The 17,720-nt window shown below is 37.4% G+C and overlaps 1 protein-coding gene across 1 annotated transcript in view; it reads left to right on the top strand.

Annotated features, from left to right (window-relative positions):
• The first annotated feature begins 1,580 nt into the window (after nt 1-1,580).
• Nucleotides 1,581-17,720, top strand: part of ugt8 (UDP glycosyltransferase 8) — a 41,410-nt gene continuing 25,270 nt past the window's right edge. The window contains exon 1 of the mRNA XM_036582938.1: nt 1,581-1,948. The gene's annotated coding sequence lies outside the window, so the exon portion shown is untranslated. The remainder of the gene's footprint in view (nt 1,949-17,720) is intronic.

The following is a 17,720-nucleotide window of genomic DNA, read 5'->3' as shown; positions in this document are numbered from 1 at the left end:
CATCAGAAAGAAGGAAGTCAAACAAAAAACAGTGAAAGTGGAGTTTACAAAGCTGGAGTTCAAAAAACTGATTTGGTATATTTATATATATACATTTACCACCTTCAGGCTGGGGTGCTAATGCCCTTTGATATCACTGCGCCCTTTCCTAAGGTGCTGCAGCTAAACCTTTAACCTTTCTCCCACTTTACCTGCCCTCTTTCCCACAAATTTCCGGTTTTCCCTGCTTCCCTCCCTCCCTCCCTCTCTCTACCACACACACACACACACACACACACACACTCACCTGACTGTAACGTCATTCCAGCATTGAGTGCACCCGCTACTCCTAAACCTAAAACACTTACAACACTCTGTTTGCTCTATACTGAGTCTCCAAATCCCTTTAAGCTTACAGGTGACAAAGACACATCCTAATGTATAGCACAGAAAAAGGACAAGAGTGTTTATGTGGTGTTAAACGAATGTAGATATGCCACAAAAACCAAGCTGCATGCTTTATTAGTGTGGTTTATGATTAATTAAGGTCACATAGACGGTTCTGTTGAGGACGGGACAAAGTCTGTTTGCACTGTGTGCTTCACAGAAACATGAACCTCTTCGACAGGAGAATATCATCAATGATTCAAACACAATCCTCATTTCTCTCTCTCTCTCTCTCTCAGACACACACACACACACACACACACACACACATAACGCCATTAAGTATCCTCCTTTGTTTTAAGCCTAATTTTATTTATTTTAGACTTCTATTAAAAGGTGTTTTGTTGTTTGTTATGCTCTCTAGACTCTATTAACACCCATTTATACTCTGTACTAAGTTTAAAAAGCCCATATGGTGGTACACCAAATATTACTCACTTACTTATTTTTCAATGTAAGAGTTAATATAGTATGTAATTCTGGTTAAAGCTACATAACAGACCATTCATTTCTTAGCCCATACAGTCCATATGTGGAAACTTAGCATCCAAAGCAGCCCATTTTGAATCTGTGATGTCACAGAAACTACCATATTTACATATATTCACATGCTCAGCCTACAGCAGGTCAGTTACGTCCATTCATGCTTATGGGGTGTTTCAGCCCAGGCTGCTTTTTTGAATGAGACACAGAACAAGGCAGCTAATCAGAGCACAGCTTGTTTACATAAACGCACAGTAACAGTCTATTTATTTCTAAGAAAAAAAGAGAAGAGATCCATATGGGAGGAAAATATGTAAAAGCACAAAAATATCATAACTGAACTTTGGTGGGGGTACGATATGCGCCCCTTAAACTCGTTAAAGGTGTTTGTTGAGCAGGTATGAGTCTATTTAAGCTCCTTTTCACACTCTATACTAAACTTTAAACCAAATTTTGTAAGCTATAGGGGTCTTCAAAAGAAAAACCCATTCCTGTGTAAATACAATTGTGTTTACAGTGTACACAACTAAACAAACTGCTGCTTCTCCTATAGATTAGGGCGATGACTGTCTGCTGTTGCCTAGCAATGAGTTGCGTTCTCTCCCCCACCCCGTCACCCCCACTCCTGCGCTACGATTGGCCAGTGCCATCGCGCCGCTTGCGCCAGGATTTGCTAGTTAGTTCATTCTCACAAGCAGGCCTATTAGCGCCAGAGCTGGGACTCGGCTAGCCAATCAGAGCGCATGAGGGCGGAAAGAATACGAAGAATACGGGAACACTGCCCCGCCTTCAGGCTCGAAGCTCCGCCCCCCTCTCCCCCCTCCCTCCCCCGTCGGAGTCCGTTCGGCAGTTTGAAACTCGGCTCGCGCAGCGTTTAACGTCTTTTTGAAAAAAAAAAAACAAAAACTTCGTTCAGTCCAGGCCAGAGCGGGGATTTTTACTCTCTGAAACTGAATAAAACCCGGAGTCCTTGAGGCGAGGGGGACGTGAAAGTGGGCTCGCTTGTTTAAAAGCCCCTCACCCGGCTCACCTGTTCAAGGTAAGGCAGAGACTTCAACCGGAGGCGTTTCCTAATGGAGACCTGCGAGTGTTAGCAAGTGCGTTAGCCACATTAGCGACAGACTTGTCAGTCAGAAGTCAGACAGAGCAGCCTGAAAACACGCTGAAGTGAAAGGTTTATTGCTTTACTGAAATGTTGAATCAAGTAACGAGGTAATTAACGTGTGATAGCCTAAGTCACCTTATCAGGTGGAGGGTAAATAGTAATACTAAGCTGAGTCTGGACCGAATGAACATTAAAAACACCATAAATCATTTAAAACACTTAAGTTACTACACTATACTAATGACAGGTACATTCTCGGTTGGACCAGCTGAGGATGAATAGGACAAATTATTAGAAAGCCTGGTCCAGAAACCTCCAAGTACTGAGTTTTTTGTCTCTAGAACTGCAGTAGAACTTCTCAGTAGACCATACGGCATCTGTCAGGCTAGGAACAGCACTGTTCTGTTTTGGGGATCCTCTGAAATAACATGGTAGATAAAAAGCTCAAAACTGAGGGGCTTGAAGCTGAACTAACAGAGCAGAATGAAATTACACACCAAAAAGGAACTACTAGGAGTTTCTAAATGGTAGTGACTAGCTATAATGTATAAGTGGGTGATATAGCACAAATGTAATATCACAATACTTTAAGAAGGTTTAACGATATACAATATATTACAATATATACTGTAGAAAAGAAAAAGAAGTGCCATATTTAAAAATGCTATCAAAACTGTGAATACAGTCATTTATATTCAACATTTCAGAAAAGCATAGTGACACTCATGACATAATTTATCACAATAATGATAAATATGGTCACATTTCCCAGCCCTACTATAATGTAGCTGAGAAAAAAGTGGTTAATAAAAGTGGAATTTTGGAAAATAATACCTGAAAAGACCCAAAATTACAGATCTATACAAAAATTAAAAAAAAAAAAAGAACTAAGTGACATTAAGTAAAAGTAACTAGTTATTGCCTAACCCACCTCTGCTTGGTACTCTTGGTACTCTCACATCTTCAGTATGTACAATTTAACAAAGTTAGTCAGCATTTTAGGTCAAGCTGACTTCCAGAAGTCTTCCAGATCACTGTGTTGACAGTCAACCGCAAACTTGCCCGTCTGCCCGCAAGTTTTTCGTTCATTTTTCCTTTCTTATGCACCGGTTACGGTCTGCTTCAGGGTGTGACCTGAGGAAAGACAAGAGCAGAGTGCTGGAGCGTCATTTACATGACTGTGAGGCTGAGCTTTCTCAATGGAGAACACAAAAAGGAAATAGGACAGAGAATTTGTATCTCTTACATCACCACGCCTCAGATATGATGCAGCATTTTGCCTCCTGCATTTTTTTTGCCAGTTTCCTCGTCAATATTTAATCAGGCTTGAGGTAGGTTGATACCTGGCCTTGCTTTCGGTGGGGGGATCTTTCCGTAATCAGACTGACATTCAACCCCTGTCTTGCACTGATCGAAAAGACCAACCAAGACACTTGCCAAGCTCGTTTATGAACCAAAGAGAAAGTTGAACTTAAGCTTGTGTTCATTTTTCATAGGCTTGTGAAGTGATGTAAGATTTTAAAGTGATAGTTTGGTTAAAAATCTAATCTCCTACTTGCCTCAAGCTGCTTTGAGTTGTTAAGTAACCTCAAATAGACTTGCTTATGTGGTTTCTAACACATTTAATAAAAACAGGCAAAATTGTAGACCATAATGCTACATAGAGATGGACAATTTCACAATATATTATCATCATCGTGATACATTACATCACAATGCACTTTTCTTAACACATCATGGATATCATCAGTATCAACTGCATTTGTGGAGGTGAAAATAAATTGAATGCATTGAAATAAGAATTATTGTATTCATAGTTATTGATAAATATTTGAGCTTTTTGTCTGTTCTAATTTGTCAAATCACCACATACCATGTCTTTCTAAGACAATTCAACACAAGTTAAGGCAAGTGTGTGCTGGTTTAGGAATGCAGTTGGCATGTTAATTGGTGGGCTATGAGCCTCTGTTAGTTGTTAGCTGCATTAGTCTCAAAACTCAGGTGGAAAAACTATAATTCCACAGATCTGTATTTGAGTGAACCAAGATTGGTGCATTCGTTTGATGGGGATGTTTTCTGTAACATATAAGGAACCTACAATGTGCAATACAACAGCCTCTCAACATGAGGGACAGTTTCGTTAACCAGTGGGGCGGGACTATCGCTTGTTGAAATGGACCAGCTTTAATGGGATTCATGTGATGTCTTAGCTATGTGATACCAAGAGTGAATTAAGGTGGATGTGTGTAGGGGTGCTTAACACACTTAGATACTAAATCAGGCTGTTCAGAGGTCCAGGTGAAGATAGATTCTCAGTCATGGTAACTGAGAGGCCATGTTGATTTGAGTGTATGTGTGAGTGTGTAAGATGTGTAAGATCAGGTTGGGCCTTATAGAAAACTGCTCTAATTTTATTAGTCATGCTGGTTTGTCTTTCTGTGTTAAAAGGCACGTGTGTGTGTGTGTAGCGGAGGAGTGATGTGAACCAATCCTGTTTGGCGAGTTTGAGGTTTGTTGCTTCATGAGCTTGTGTGGGTTTTGTTTGCACTCTACAATCTTAATGTCTGCTGTGTGTGTATTGAGACAGGGGCAATTTCATAGGTGTACACAGGCTTATATACAAAGACGTTTTAATTATTATACAAAAAGTACCGTACAAAGGTCAGTGACCATTCTTCATTTATGACCATTGATTACAACTTCTTTATTTACCAGAAAAATACAAAAAGCCTCAACAACTAAATATATCACTTGCTTTTATCTTTTCTGAGAAATCTGCAGGGATATTTTCCCACGCTTCCACAGTTCAGTCTTAGAAGTTGCTTTTTCAGCGTCTCACAATCCAAGTATTCCCATTCATGTTCAGTGATGTTGAGGTCTGGAAGGCTGACCTAGAGTAGGAAGGCTGAATGCAGATGGTGTAAACTAAGCTTCAGATCTGCAAAGAAATCTTCAAAGCTTACAATACAATAATGTGCAAAGCTAGACAATCACTAAAATCCATAACATCAGACAAGCCATTAGTAAAAATGTATACACCAATGAGCCCGTGTTCTCTCCATCACCATGTAAAGAGGTCGTGGTTAAAATGTCCTAGTTTAGTGCTATTGATAGTGATTTTTTTTTTATGCGGTGAGTCAGGTCAAATCATCCACCTGTAGTCTTGACACGATATCAACCAACTTTTTAAAGAGTGTGTTTCACTAAATAGTCATACTTCAGAAAGTAAACACCACTTGTCACTTGTCGTTTTTCCTAATACATTAAAAACTGCAGTTGTGACGGCTCTCTTAAAAAATCAGATTAGAAACACCTTAAAGACATTAAGTAATTACAGACTTATTTTAAGTCTACCTTTCATTGGAAAAATCATTGAAAAAAATTGTCTTCAAGCAACTCACTGGCTTTCTGTCCTAAACACATGTCTAGAAAATGTTCAGTCAGACATCTGGCCTAATCGTAGTACTGAGACTGCTCTAATTAAGGTTATTAATGACATTTGTTCAAATTCAGACTCTGGAAAAATATCTGTTCTAGTACTACTCAGTCTCAGTGCTACCTTTTGATACCATTGACCATAAAATTGTCATCTAGGCTTGAGAACTGGGTTGGACTCTCAGGAACTGTGCTGAAATGGTTTAGTTCATACCTGCAAGAAAGGAACTACTTCGTTGAAATAGAAAATAATGTTTCTGAGAGAGTGCCAGTGACCTGTGCTGTGCCCCAGGGTTCAATTCTTGGGCCACTCTTATTCAATTTATACCTGCTTCCTCTTGGCCAAATCCTACAATCCTGTGGGATATTTTACCACAGCTATGCAGATGATACTCTACTTGGTCCTCTCCCCAAACAATTATGGTCCCCTTGACTCACTCTGTAAGTGCTTTGAGCACATCACTAACTGGATGGCACAAAACTTTCTGCAACTGAATAAAGATAAAACAGAGATGGTTCTATTTGTGAATAGCAATGAGAGGCACAGATGTAAGAAGGTAAAGATTAAACATGGAGAAGCAGCCTTTAGCTACTGTGGTGCCCTTAAATGGAACTAGTTGACAGAGCGCATTAGAAGAGCCCGAACACTAGACACTCTTAAATCTGGGCTGAAGCTCAGTGTAAAACACTGATAGCTTCACTGCACTTCTATCCTGTAATGGCACCTTATAATCTTACACCTTATTATTCTACTGTTTAATGTCTTCTCCTTAAATCTTTTGTTTTAATCATGTTTTAATCATTTCTATTTCTATTCTCCTACATCTTTTTTATTTGAATTTGAATTGTCTTTGTATTCTCTCATTTGTAAAGCGCTTTGAATGACCGCAGTGCATGAAGGGTGCTATATAATAAACTTGTCTTACCTTGGACTCTTGTACTTAATGAATAACCTCTGCTTAATAGCTGTTTGGACTGGAAATTAAATAATGAAGGCTCTGACTTTTGCACACTCAAATAATTGTGACAGGCCTATATAGAAGTATCATAAAGATTTTTACGGGGACATGATGGCACATTTTTATATATGGGCTATATATTTATGCTATATATAATGATGTGCCATCATGTCCCCTTAAAAATCTTTGAAAGCTCCATATAGGCCGGTCACAATTATTTAAGCTGATCACAGTTCACAATCATATTTTTAGGTCACAGCAAAAAAACGTAACGTAAACTGGGTTTTCATTTGTTGGGATGAGGCAAATTTATGTAAATAAAAGAAAGCAAAAAGCACATTTCTTGAGATGCGTCTTCGAAACACAATAGTAACTTCTGACTGGTGCTATAATGCATTTATAGGTAGTGGTGAGGAATGTTTCTTAATTTGAGCTCAAGTTGTGTCCGTGAGTTACAAGCTTCTAAGTATTAACAGCGAGGAAACAAGATAGTTGATTAGCCAATTTGGCTTTATATATATATATGGGCTTCAACTTAAGTTGTAACTTGTACTGTTTGTCGTCACATGTTCCTTGCTGTGGTACCGACATTCAAAAGTGGCTCAGTGACTTTTGCATTTCTTTGCATAGTGAATGTCATTATAAGCTCTCTCTCTATTTACTAGCACTGCTCCCTAATGTATAGGCCTTGCTCTCTCTGCCCTATAGCCACCTTCCGCCCACTCCTTGACTTCGCTTTCAGCCATGTTTTGCCACTGTAAAATCCCTAGATCATTGTCGCACCACACTCGATAGTCAAATCTTATCATATCTTTGATTATGTTACATACTGGGCAGCAAGCAGCTTGATGGTTAGGGAGACTTACTGGTAGGCTGTCACTGTTCATTATATGAGTTAATTGAGTAATTACTAATTATGTTGTACTGCTATTCTGACTATCAATTGAGTAAAAACTAAACAATAACAAATAATGCATAGCTTTTCAATGATTCCAAAACACTTTATTAAAAAAGCTAAACTAGATAGACTTCAGCACTGTACTAGAAACCAATAGTAAATTTAATTTAATTTGAAATATGCATTACCATCATGCAAATTGCAGATTCATTGAGATAGTAAATTTAAACCAGTGGTTGTTTAACAAAAATGAGTAATTGAGTTGATTAATCCTGACAGCCCTGCTTACAAATGACCTTAGGGTCAAGAGAAACTGCCCTTGTGTTAGCATATTGCTCAAAATAAAAGATTATATAAATAAAATATAAGATGTATTATATATTAAAATATAAGATAATGTATTTAAACCACTGAACTGATTGTATCAATATGTTTTACTGTATTTCATTTAAATTTATAATTTGATCACAGCAGATAGCTGGTGGTAAATTAAAACCTGACATTGAAGGCTGCTGTTACTACACCTAGATCACTGGAAACTACATTTGAATTTAATGAAAGTGACTTTGCTATGATGTTTATAGTGTATTAATGTTTTTAATAATATGCTATGTGCTCCACTAAGCTTGAAGAGCAATGGAAATGAAAATGTGCTGTGATGGCCTGATGTAACCCTTGCTATCTACCAGGTGTCTTTTCAGAGTGTTGGAATGAAGTGCAAGCAACTATATCACATGCTGGAACAAAGTGCAAGTCATTATGAATTTATAGCTGCATTGTAGGAGTTTGAGGAATGATCCTGAGATTATCCAGATCAGTATTTCTTAACCCAACAGATAGTCCACCTGTACTAATATTTAGTAGGGACCAACTGATATAAGTAACACTAATAGAACATGGCTGTTTATAATTTTATGTTGTAATGAATGCGCTGCTCATTTATGAGAGCAGTGTATCATTTGTGAGGTTTTTGATGATTTCATGCCCAGTCTTTACACAGACTTCTAAATGGAAATAACTAATTGCTCACATTTTCTTTTGCAGTTCAGGCTGAACTAGTAAACTTAAACACAGAACACCATCGGTGCTTAAAATAGCTTGCAAAATGCACCCAAATATAACTTTAGCATGATGATTTTTTGTTATAACACAAAGAACATACCATTCAAAGTTGACAACTATCAGTAAAACTACTGGAGTCTGTTTATTTGTGACCATATCAAATTATCAGCCAATGTTATCAGTTATTGGGATTTGTAGTTCCTTGAAAGTCTGTCTTGGTATCAGTTGAGCCCTAAGATTCAGTGTTTGTATGCCTTATTTCTGGGATAGAGCAAATAATGTTAACTTTCTGATGAGTCTGGAGGACTGAATTAAAAAACACTGATCAAGATCAGGGGTCCTCAGGTCCTAGGAAGCAACAGCAGTACATAGTTTAGTATTTTACCCACTCCAACAGGTCTGATTCAGCTCATAAATTCACGATCAAGTCTTACATTAGTGTAATCAGGTGTATTAGTGCAGGGAAAACTTTGCATGGCACTTTCATGAACTTCTTTCTGCTTTTAAAGGCTGTCCTTTGGAGCGACTTCTGGTTGTGAGAGACTTGTTTAAAGACACAATAGCAGTGTTCAGTGTAAAACAAGTGCCTTGCGAACCTCTGGTGGCATCATACAAGGAAATAGGTGCAAGCGCCTACAAACGCACCCATTGTTTAAAACAATTAAGTATTTATACCTGCATCGCTTTCATCCGTCATTGAGAATGAAATTGTCAGTACGGATACTTTGAACATATCCCTAGATCCCTAGTCCTAGAACATGACCTGGCTTGAAGTTGCTTTTGGTCACTCGTACACTGCCCCAACTACCAAGCTTTCTGCGGACCCATTCTCATCTATGTAACATTATCAGCCAGATAGAGAATGCCCACTGTTATGTCTGAATGTTCATTTACTGGTTAATTTAGCATAGAAGTAGTTAGTTGTAGCCAGTTAAGCCTTGGATCATTTTTTAAAATGCTAGTCAGACAAAGAACCTCCCATGTATACAATCTGTTATCTGTTATTCAAGAACCAAGGTTGAGATTACTTAAGACTTCTTTCACATTACATGATTGGTACCATGATTTCATTATTTGTGTGGTGTCCTGATGTTCTCAGGATATCGTGTTGGTGCCGTTCTGTTGATTTAAAAGCCTTGCATTGTACAATAAGTCAATGAAACACGTCATGAAGTATTAAAGGTGTCCTGGGTGTGGAATTTCTCAATTGTTTAACTTGAAAAGAGAATTAAATCTCCCAAAAGAGGCTACATTTTCACTGTATTTTCAACAATAAAGACACAGATCTACACACAGATTAAGCCTAGTTCTAGCCTAAAAAGCCTATTCTTAATAGAATGGCAAGTTTTACTGATGGTGTAATTTGATTCAAGGCTGAGCATCATCAGTGTTTGAGAAGTCTGAGTTATTGTGTTTTAAAACGCTTCAGATTTATTGATGCTGTAGCTAGTCATTATTTTTTTTTTTCCTCAAAGCACACAGAGACATATTACTTTCACATCACTAAACAAAGCTGTCCATGGAGAAAACCAAGCCTATGTGGACTTTGAGAGTGGGTTGCTTGAATCAAGGCCATATTTCTCCACTGATATGATGGCTTGGATGTGTTTTATGTGGTGCTATGTTGGACCTTTGATACTGTAAAAGTCATATGACAGTTGGGGGTGTAATAATTCTATTTTTAAAATTGAAACTGAACAGGCTTCTGAGAGGTGCAAGCATCTTAAGTTTTGGCCCACTCATCAGGAGATCACAGTGGATCCATTACCAGGGATGGCCCTCCCTCTCCCTAAACACAGTTTGATGCTGGCTAATGCGGATGTCTGTTAGCTGACCAAACAGAATTGTCACTTAGCATTCTCCTCGAAGCGTATTGAGCTGTCCAGTGATGTTGTATCAATCTAAAAAAATTGGAGTATGCTGTTTACAAGACTATTTGAATAATCAAACAGCTGCAGAAATCTGATTATGATCAGATTACTGCAGCTGTTTGATTATTCAAATAGTCTTGTAAACAGCATACTCCAATTTCTTAGATTGGAGTAAGGTCTAGAAATCCAATTAAGAAATCTGATAAAGAGTGATGGATTTTAGCTCAGTAGTCAGATTTCAGTGCATGTATACCTTTACTCTGATTTCTTTCAAGTGCACGTAAAAGCATTGATCGGATTACTGACAAAACCTGATTTTCTGCAGTTATTGGATTATTAAGCGCATGTAAGCGCACTCATTCTGTGACGTAGGAGACCAAACTGGTGGGTAAAGTTGGCCACGACCAAATCGGGAAGAAAATGTGTCAGAAAATTTGGAAAAAAAACTATTGACTGTGGTAGAACAATGCAAAACAATAAACAAAGCTTTTTTGTATTTTTAATTTGGAGAACAGCCTGAAAATGTTATTTAGCTGAGAAGCTCATAATTTGTTGATCATTATAATAATCAGTTAAACATTCAAACTTCAATGTATGTGAATCGCCACCTATAGTTTGAGGCATCATGACATATTGGTGGATTTTCACCCCACTAGTGTCCATGCTAGATGGAAGACTGTCCTCGTCCATCTTGTTGGCTGTGTTGTCTTTAGCTTGGGTGCAGTAGGCTTGGTTGGTATGGCAGAAATCTCCTGCTGATTCATGCACTTATGTGACCTCTTCACGATGCTCCCTATGCACACAGGAGCATGACATCATGGTCAGAAGACGATGGCTCTTGTGGACGACATCACTTACCGATATTTGAGAGGTGCTAATGCGTGTTGTGTTAGCAGTAGTGTTGATTCAAGGTGCTGGTATCATTGAGACGTGTCGACTCAACTCCCATATCAGTTCAAATACAAACCTGTCTTTTTTTGAGAGGGGTCAAGTGCACACAGTCAAGTGGCTAGGTGGGATTTACTGAGTAACTGGAATTGAGACAAGGTTTTAGTCATCTTTGTGTTTGATGATTTGCAACCTGACAGAAATGTCTTCCAGTTTTATAAATATTTACCATGCAAAAATCAGAGATCAGCTCCTCATTTATTTAATTTCCATTCAAAACAGCCATTAAGTACAAGAAAAACATACATTTAACAGACAGTTGCACAGAAGCCTCAACAACTGAATATAATATCAAGTGTTTTAGTGTTTAGTCCACCCTAAATATGTGTATCCACAGCTTTCATTCTTTTCTGGAGACTTGCTTTCAGATTTTCAAAGAAATCTGCAGGGATATTTTTCACCTCTAGAAGTTGGTTGCATTTTCTGCTTCTCATGACCCGAGTAGCTATACTCAAGCATTCAGTGATGTTGAGGCCTGGACTCTGGGGTGGTCAGTCCATTGTTCTGAGAACACCAGCAGCTTCTTTGTTTGATTTGCAGATTTTTTTCTGTCTATTTCTTTTTCTCAGTAACAACTTATAGTGTTGAGTTGTCTTCTCATAGTGGAAGGACTGACAGAAACACCTGTGCATTTTTTCACATCTGAATCAAGAATGGAGCTTCACTTTCTCCTCTCAAAGATGAAAACTTTTATGTGCTGTTTATCTGAGAGAGACAGTTTATAGCTGATTTGACTGAAAATTACATGAATGAAACATCTCTGACTTTTGCACAGGACTGTACCCGCAGCAGTTTAACAGCATAAGAAGTAAAGTGAGGTACGAATGCAAAAATGTGGTTACATACAGTCTATTTGGTAATACAGTTCGTGACTGTGCCATTCAAACATCCACATCTGTTGTTTTTGCAAAATGAATAAGTTGTGTGTGTCGGTCTGTCTGTTGGTCTATCTGTCTATCTGTGTTTGCATCCATGTGGCTTTTGCGGTTACATGAGTGAAGAATATTTGAATGGGTTCATATTTAGCACCGTGTGACCTGATGACTGTCAACTAACGGCTTAACATTTAAACACATTTCTTTTGTAACAGGCTTGTTCGCTCTTTATATTTATTATAAGAGGAAAATGTGAAGTTTAATTAAACTCAGTAGTGCTTTAGCACAGTCCAGTGACTTTAAAGAGTTACTCATAAGTAGTGATCTACCATTACATGAACTAAGTAAAGGTGACTTTAAATGTGGCAGGACCACGAGTTGCTTAGCATTTTCATTGTTCTTTTCAAAGCTTTAAATGTTTGCGTTCACCGGCATCTCTCTTTAGGGGCGACGGCCACGTAACCCGAGTCCTCCGCTCGAAACCCAAGCTGTGACGTCGCCCAGGTAGAGCTCGATTCTGGCTGGGTTGCCAAGGCGACAGTCAACAAGTCCGGTCTGAAAGAGAAAAGTTGTAATGGTGATAGCCCACCTGAAACCACCAGAGCCAAACTGTGTGAGAAGCGCTCGAGAAACCTGACAGCTGTCAGCTAAAAGCTGTAGAATTAGGAAATCTTACCTCAGCAGGTGGTGGATGAATTTGGAGAAAACAACCCAACTCATAACTGCTGATATGAATTCAAATTTATATCATGATATTTTCCATTCTCGTGCGTATAATGACACAATATGAGAATAAACTTCTTATAGTTGGCATGTGGTTTGTATTTGATTTGGCAAGTTTAGTTTTCAAGATTCTCTCAAATCAAGTGTAAAAATAGAATATTGTTGTATTTAAAATTCAGTTTCCACATTTGTTTTTATGTTTTAAAATGTTTTTATTGTTAAATTCTTTGAAATTAATTAATTGTCTACATATAGATGTATTTAAAAGTACAGTGATTCTACAAATAGAATATCTCACTCTTTGAACAAAACATTGTATCTCCATTTTTCTAATTTATGCGTGATTTGAACATGCCAGTTACTCTTTACACTGTGTCAAAATCTCGTGATAAACTAACCAATAGATATGGCCCAAAGTTATGTATTTTAAAATCTTATGGTGATTAACATTGAAAATTTCTCCAGGTTCTGCAGTTATTGTTTTGGAGAAACAATGTTTTGTTCTGACAGTGCCAATATGGTCGCATTTAAAATGCTGTTGCCGTATTTGTCTTTAACATTCTCTGAAATCAATTCTTTAAGTAGAATATACATGTATTTAAAATGCTGTTATCAGAATCATTTTCAAGATTCTCTGAAATGATTTTACAACAATTAACAAATCTCTCAGCCAATCACAACTGTCTCTAAACACCGCTTCCTCCAATAAGTAAAGGGAAATGTCCAACAGAGCTCCTCAAACAAAACTGCAGTGAGAACGGTGGTGGCAGTAAATATATAATTAAAATACACACTGTCCTGATCATCTGGAGGTTGGCGCCATTTTTATTTAATTACCTGAGCTAAACAGTGTTTTGGATTAAACTGTGTGTTATAAAAAACTAAACTTAATCTGGTTTACTCTGCTATCAGTTATATCAGATTAATCAGGACTGTACAGTACTCGCAATTGAGATTAAAAACATTTTGTGTAAAGATATGTATTAATGTACTTATACACATTTCATCATTATTGTTGTTGCTTTATGATGGACCTCATGTAAAAAACGATGAGTCCTCCTCAGCAACTAGCATCACAACAAATAGCTCTAGTGTTAGCTTTAGCGTTAGCTCATCTGAAGGGGCAGACTTCTTAGCTCAGACCTTCTTTGAGCATATTACACATAAAAAACCGGCTGCTTTAAAATCCAGAGGCTATTTTTTCTGGTTTGATTACTGTTAACATGAATTCCAGAATGAGTTTTTTCATTTTTATTGGTCTGCATTTATAATGTCCGTTCTCAAACATGAACCCAAGTGAAAAGTTTATTTATGAATATTTAAACATCTGTGTGCTTTAAGATTTTGTCAACTTTTTAGCCTGTTAGCACAAGCTTTATGAATGCAATCAGGTAAAATAAAAGTCTGACGGACATGGCAACACTAACCAAGAGAGGCAGGACTTTTTAGAAATTAGGAAAAAGTGAGTTGTCTAAAAGGAATACAGATATATTTATAATGCTGTCTGTTTTCAGGGTTCTCGGAAATAGATTACAGTCATATTTAAGATGCTGCTGCCGTGTTAGTTTTTCAAGATTCAGCTTTGAGAAGCATTGACTCATTTGCAATGCTGTTGTCTTTTGATTGTTGAGCTTCTATCACTGCGATTGTTGAGTGTTGAAATCTAGAGGGGTTTATTATCGCAAAAAGGGATAAAGAAGGAATCCAGTGACTGTTATGAGTGGGAATGGGATTATCTTTAATTGGTATCATGCCACAGTGGCCGCTTTAGGCCGAAGCAGATTGCAAAATGTTTAACCGTAATACCATGAATTGCAAATGAATTGTGAATAAGATGCAAAACGGTAAACGGTAATGCTGCAAACTACTGTCGGTTTGGGTGAGGAGAAATGTCTCCCTTCCTTCTGTTTTTCAGTGTCTTGCCATTAACTACTTCTACGTACAGCACGCACGCATGAACACTTGTTTGTCGTTCCCTAGACACCCAGAGGCAACAGCCGTGTGTGCTCTCTAATTAAGGTATGAGACTAAAGAGTGCGGTGGAGCTGACAGTGCAGGAGCTCAGGGACTTTATTTAGAATGTTGCTCGGTACGAGACTGTTCAGAAGTGATAACAACTCGTCATAATGCTAAGACAAGGTTTCTCCCTCAGAAGGAAGCACTAAAGGAAGTTTATGAAAAGTTAGAGCAATCCTGTTTATACTTACACACACTTTAGATTAAGCTCCTGGCTTTAAGCATGACTAATATACATAATCAACACAAAGTGAAACCTCAGCCTCTAATGGAATGTAATATGCTCACATTATTTCGCAAATTTTTGTTATACTGTTCACAGAAATAGAAATCTGCATCTGAAAAGCTGTTTTTATAAAAAGCACTGTCATTTGTGCAGATAAATAAACTTAAATGTACTGGTATTAGTTTTAGCCATTCTAATGATTAATATGCATTCTTACATGAAAAATTGTATTTCTTACTTATTTATGGTGAAGTAATTTGATGTATCAAATCAAACTTTTCTGAAAACTGTATGAAAGCTTACTAAAAACATGTAAAGATTACATTAATGCAGTCAGTTTGACTATATATGTGTATATTTGCTTCTTTTCATGTGATTTAAAAGATGTGTAAGGTATCTTTTTCTTTAAATTGGAGTTTCACCAATTTTTCAAACATTCTACTTTAGTCAGTCAGTGTGACGTAAACAAAGTAATTCATAGTGGATTGATGATGAATAGAGTTACATACAGACTCAGATATCTTAGCAATGGCGGTCTACAACACAAATATAGTCAGTTAATTTACTACCCAGAACAGCAAGCAAACCTGCAAGTGTCTTTTTTTTTGTATGTATGAGATTTATATGTAATGTTTATAATGGTAAAATAAAAGTAGGCCTAAATCTGGAAGAAAATGTTTTCTGGGGGTACTACTTTGCCATACAACACCGTAAATGTATTTAAAAAATATGTTTTAAGCCAAAACCTTATTGCAGAACTATTATAAAACAGTGTCTTTGGCCTCAGGCATTGCAATAGCAACCATTTCATGTAATATATAATATGAGGGAACTTTGTTTTCGAGGCAACGGACATAAAGGAATGGCCGGCCGGCCCTTTTGGGTTAGCCATAGCCTAACATGGACACCAGACAGATTACCATGCTTTCCTTTTGTCCAGGCCTTGTCCATGCAACAAGCTGTGGATTACTTGGTCCTGATAGCATGCATGACTGAATGACAGCAGAAAGTATGAGATGTGCGTAGGAGGCACATGATGTGAGAAATTCAGTGAAGATGAAGTTTTTTATTAAGGTTTCTGTCCACCTAAAAGTATGCAGCAGTTACATTTAGGCCTGTACGAGTGCCAGTACGTAACCGCTGCCCCATTTAAGGTAGAACAGACAATTGAACAAAAAGCTGGAAAATGAGAAGCCAACATCATTCTTGTAGAAACTCAGATGTGAAATGTATTAGTCACTGTCTAAAGAGCACCCGGGATTACTGTTAGGAAGCGATACTGACATATGTTTGTCAATGTATTTTTTCAGTTTTCTTTCTACTGTTTTGCACAATAAAAATATTTCAGATTTAATCTGGTTGTTAGAACTAAGATAGTTTTATTTGAAAAATAAATATATACCATGATATACACCATAACTGTCAGAGATTGTAAATCTACTGTGATATAGATTTTTGGCTGTTCGTCCACTACTAGTTCTAAGAAAAGTACTTGTGTGTGCCAAAGGTTAGAGAAGGTAGCATAAATGTGCATGTGTGTGTGTTCCTGAAACACGTATTGAACTTTATGCACACACTTTATCAGAGGAATCTGTCTCTGAGTCATAGTCGAACTTGTGTCTCTTCAGCTATTGTCTGTTTTCACTCATGTGTTCAATTTCAGTTGTCAAGTTGTCAGTCCCTGAAGACGTGAAGGTTATGCATTTGTTATAACTACAAATGTACCAGCAGGGGAATTCTAGACTGATGCTGATAATTAATAAGTGACTCTTTGTATCTGCTAGTAGTGGACAGCAATGTTTAAGGTGCAGATTTACTAAAAAGGTGCTAATATATGAATATATATAAATTGTTCATAATTGTTTTTTACCTCTGAGTTTCTAGCAGCAAATGCCCATGTTTTTATGATCTATGCTGAAAGTTTGACATTCTGCAAAGTGGAAGAGCAAATATCAGCGTAATAACAACACAGCCTCTTTTTATCTTCATATTTATTTTGACATATGTATTTAGGTTGGAAAGCGTGTCATGTTCAAACAACAAATTAATTGTGTTTTGCCCCATTTTGCCATTTTTTTAAATGACTGTCACAACTTGCCCGTCTGTCTACCCCACCTGTTGGGTTAGTTGTAAGTCCTGCCACTTTTGAATTGTTCATAAACAGTGGGTGCTGGTAACTTTTTCATTTGTAGCAGAGCTGTGTATGTTGCTTGTATATAAAAATCCTGCTCAAATACTTTAAAAAGTATTAAGCTAAGCTATACCAAGTTATATTACGTCGTGCCCCACCCTCCCTTATTGAATCAAAATATTATAATAATAAAAAAAAATTGTAGGTCAAATATAAAAATAGAGAACCATTACAGCCTCTTTGGGCTACAAACATTTTTATCTTCAGTCAAGCTGGTGCTGAACATTGGTCAGCTTGTAATAGAACTCACTGATAGTATGGCTATTTTAGATTCAGATATGGAATTGATTGATGTCACCATGTAATGCAAATTTTACTTTGAAGGTTGTAGGTTTAGTAAATCTGTGTACTACATTGGGGATGAATAGTCAGTTGAAATGTGAATTCTCACAATGAACAGTTTTCATCTTTGAGCTTTGCCTTTGCATGGTGCATGAGTTCAGATGTTGTCATACATGGAAGCCATGCATATCATAACCCTGTGTCATACAAATCACTGTTA

This window comes from Colossoma macropomum, unplaced genomic scaffold, assembly GCF_904425465.1.
Source record: "Colossoma macropomum unplaced genomic scaffold, Colossoma_macropomum, whole genome shotgun sequence".
Classification (NCBI taxonomy): Eukaryota; Metazoa; Chordata; class Actinopteri; order Characiformes; family Serrasalmidae; genus Colossoma; species Colossoma macropomum.
The sequence above is the reverse complement of the archived record's forward strand: the minus strand, read 5'-3'. Positions and strand labels throughout refer to the sequence as shown.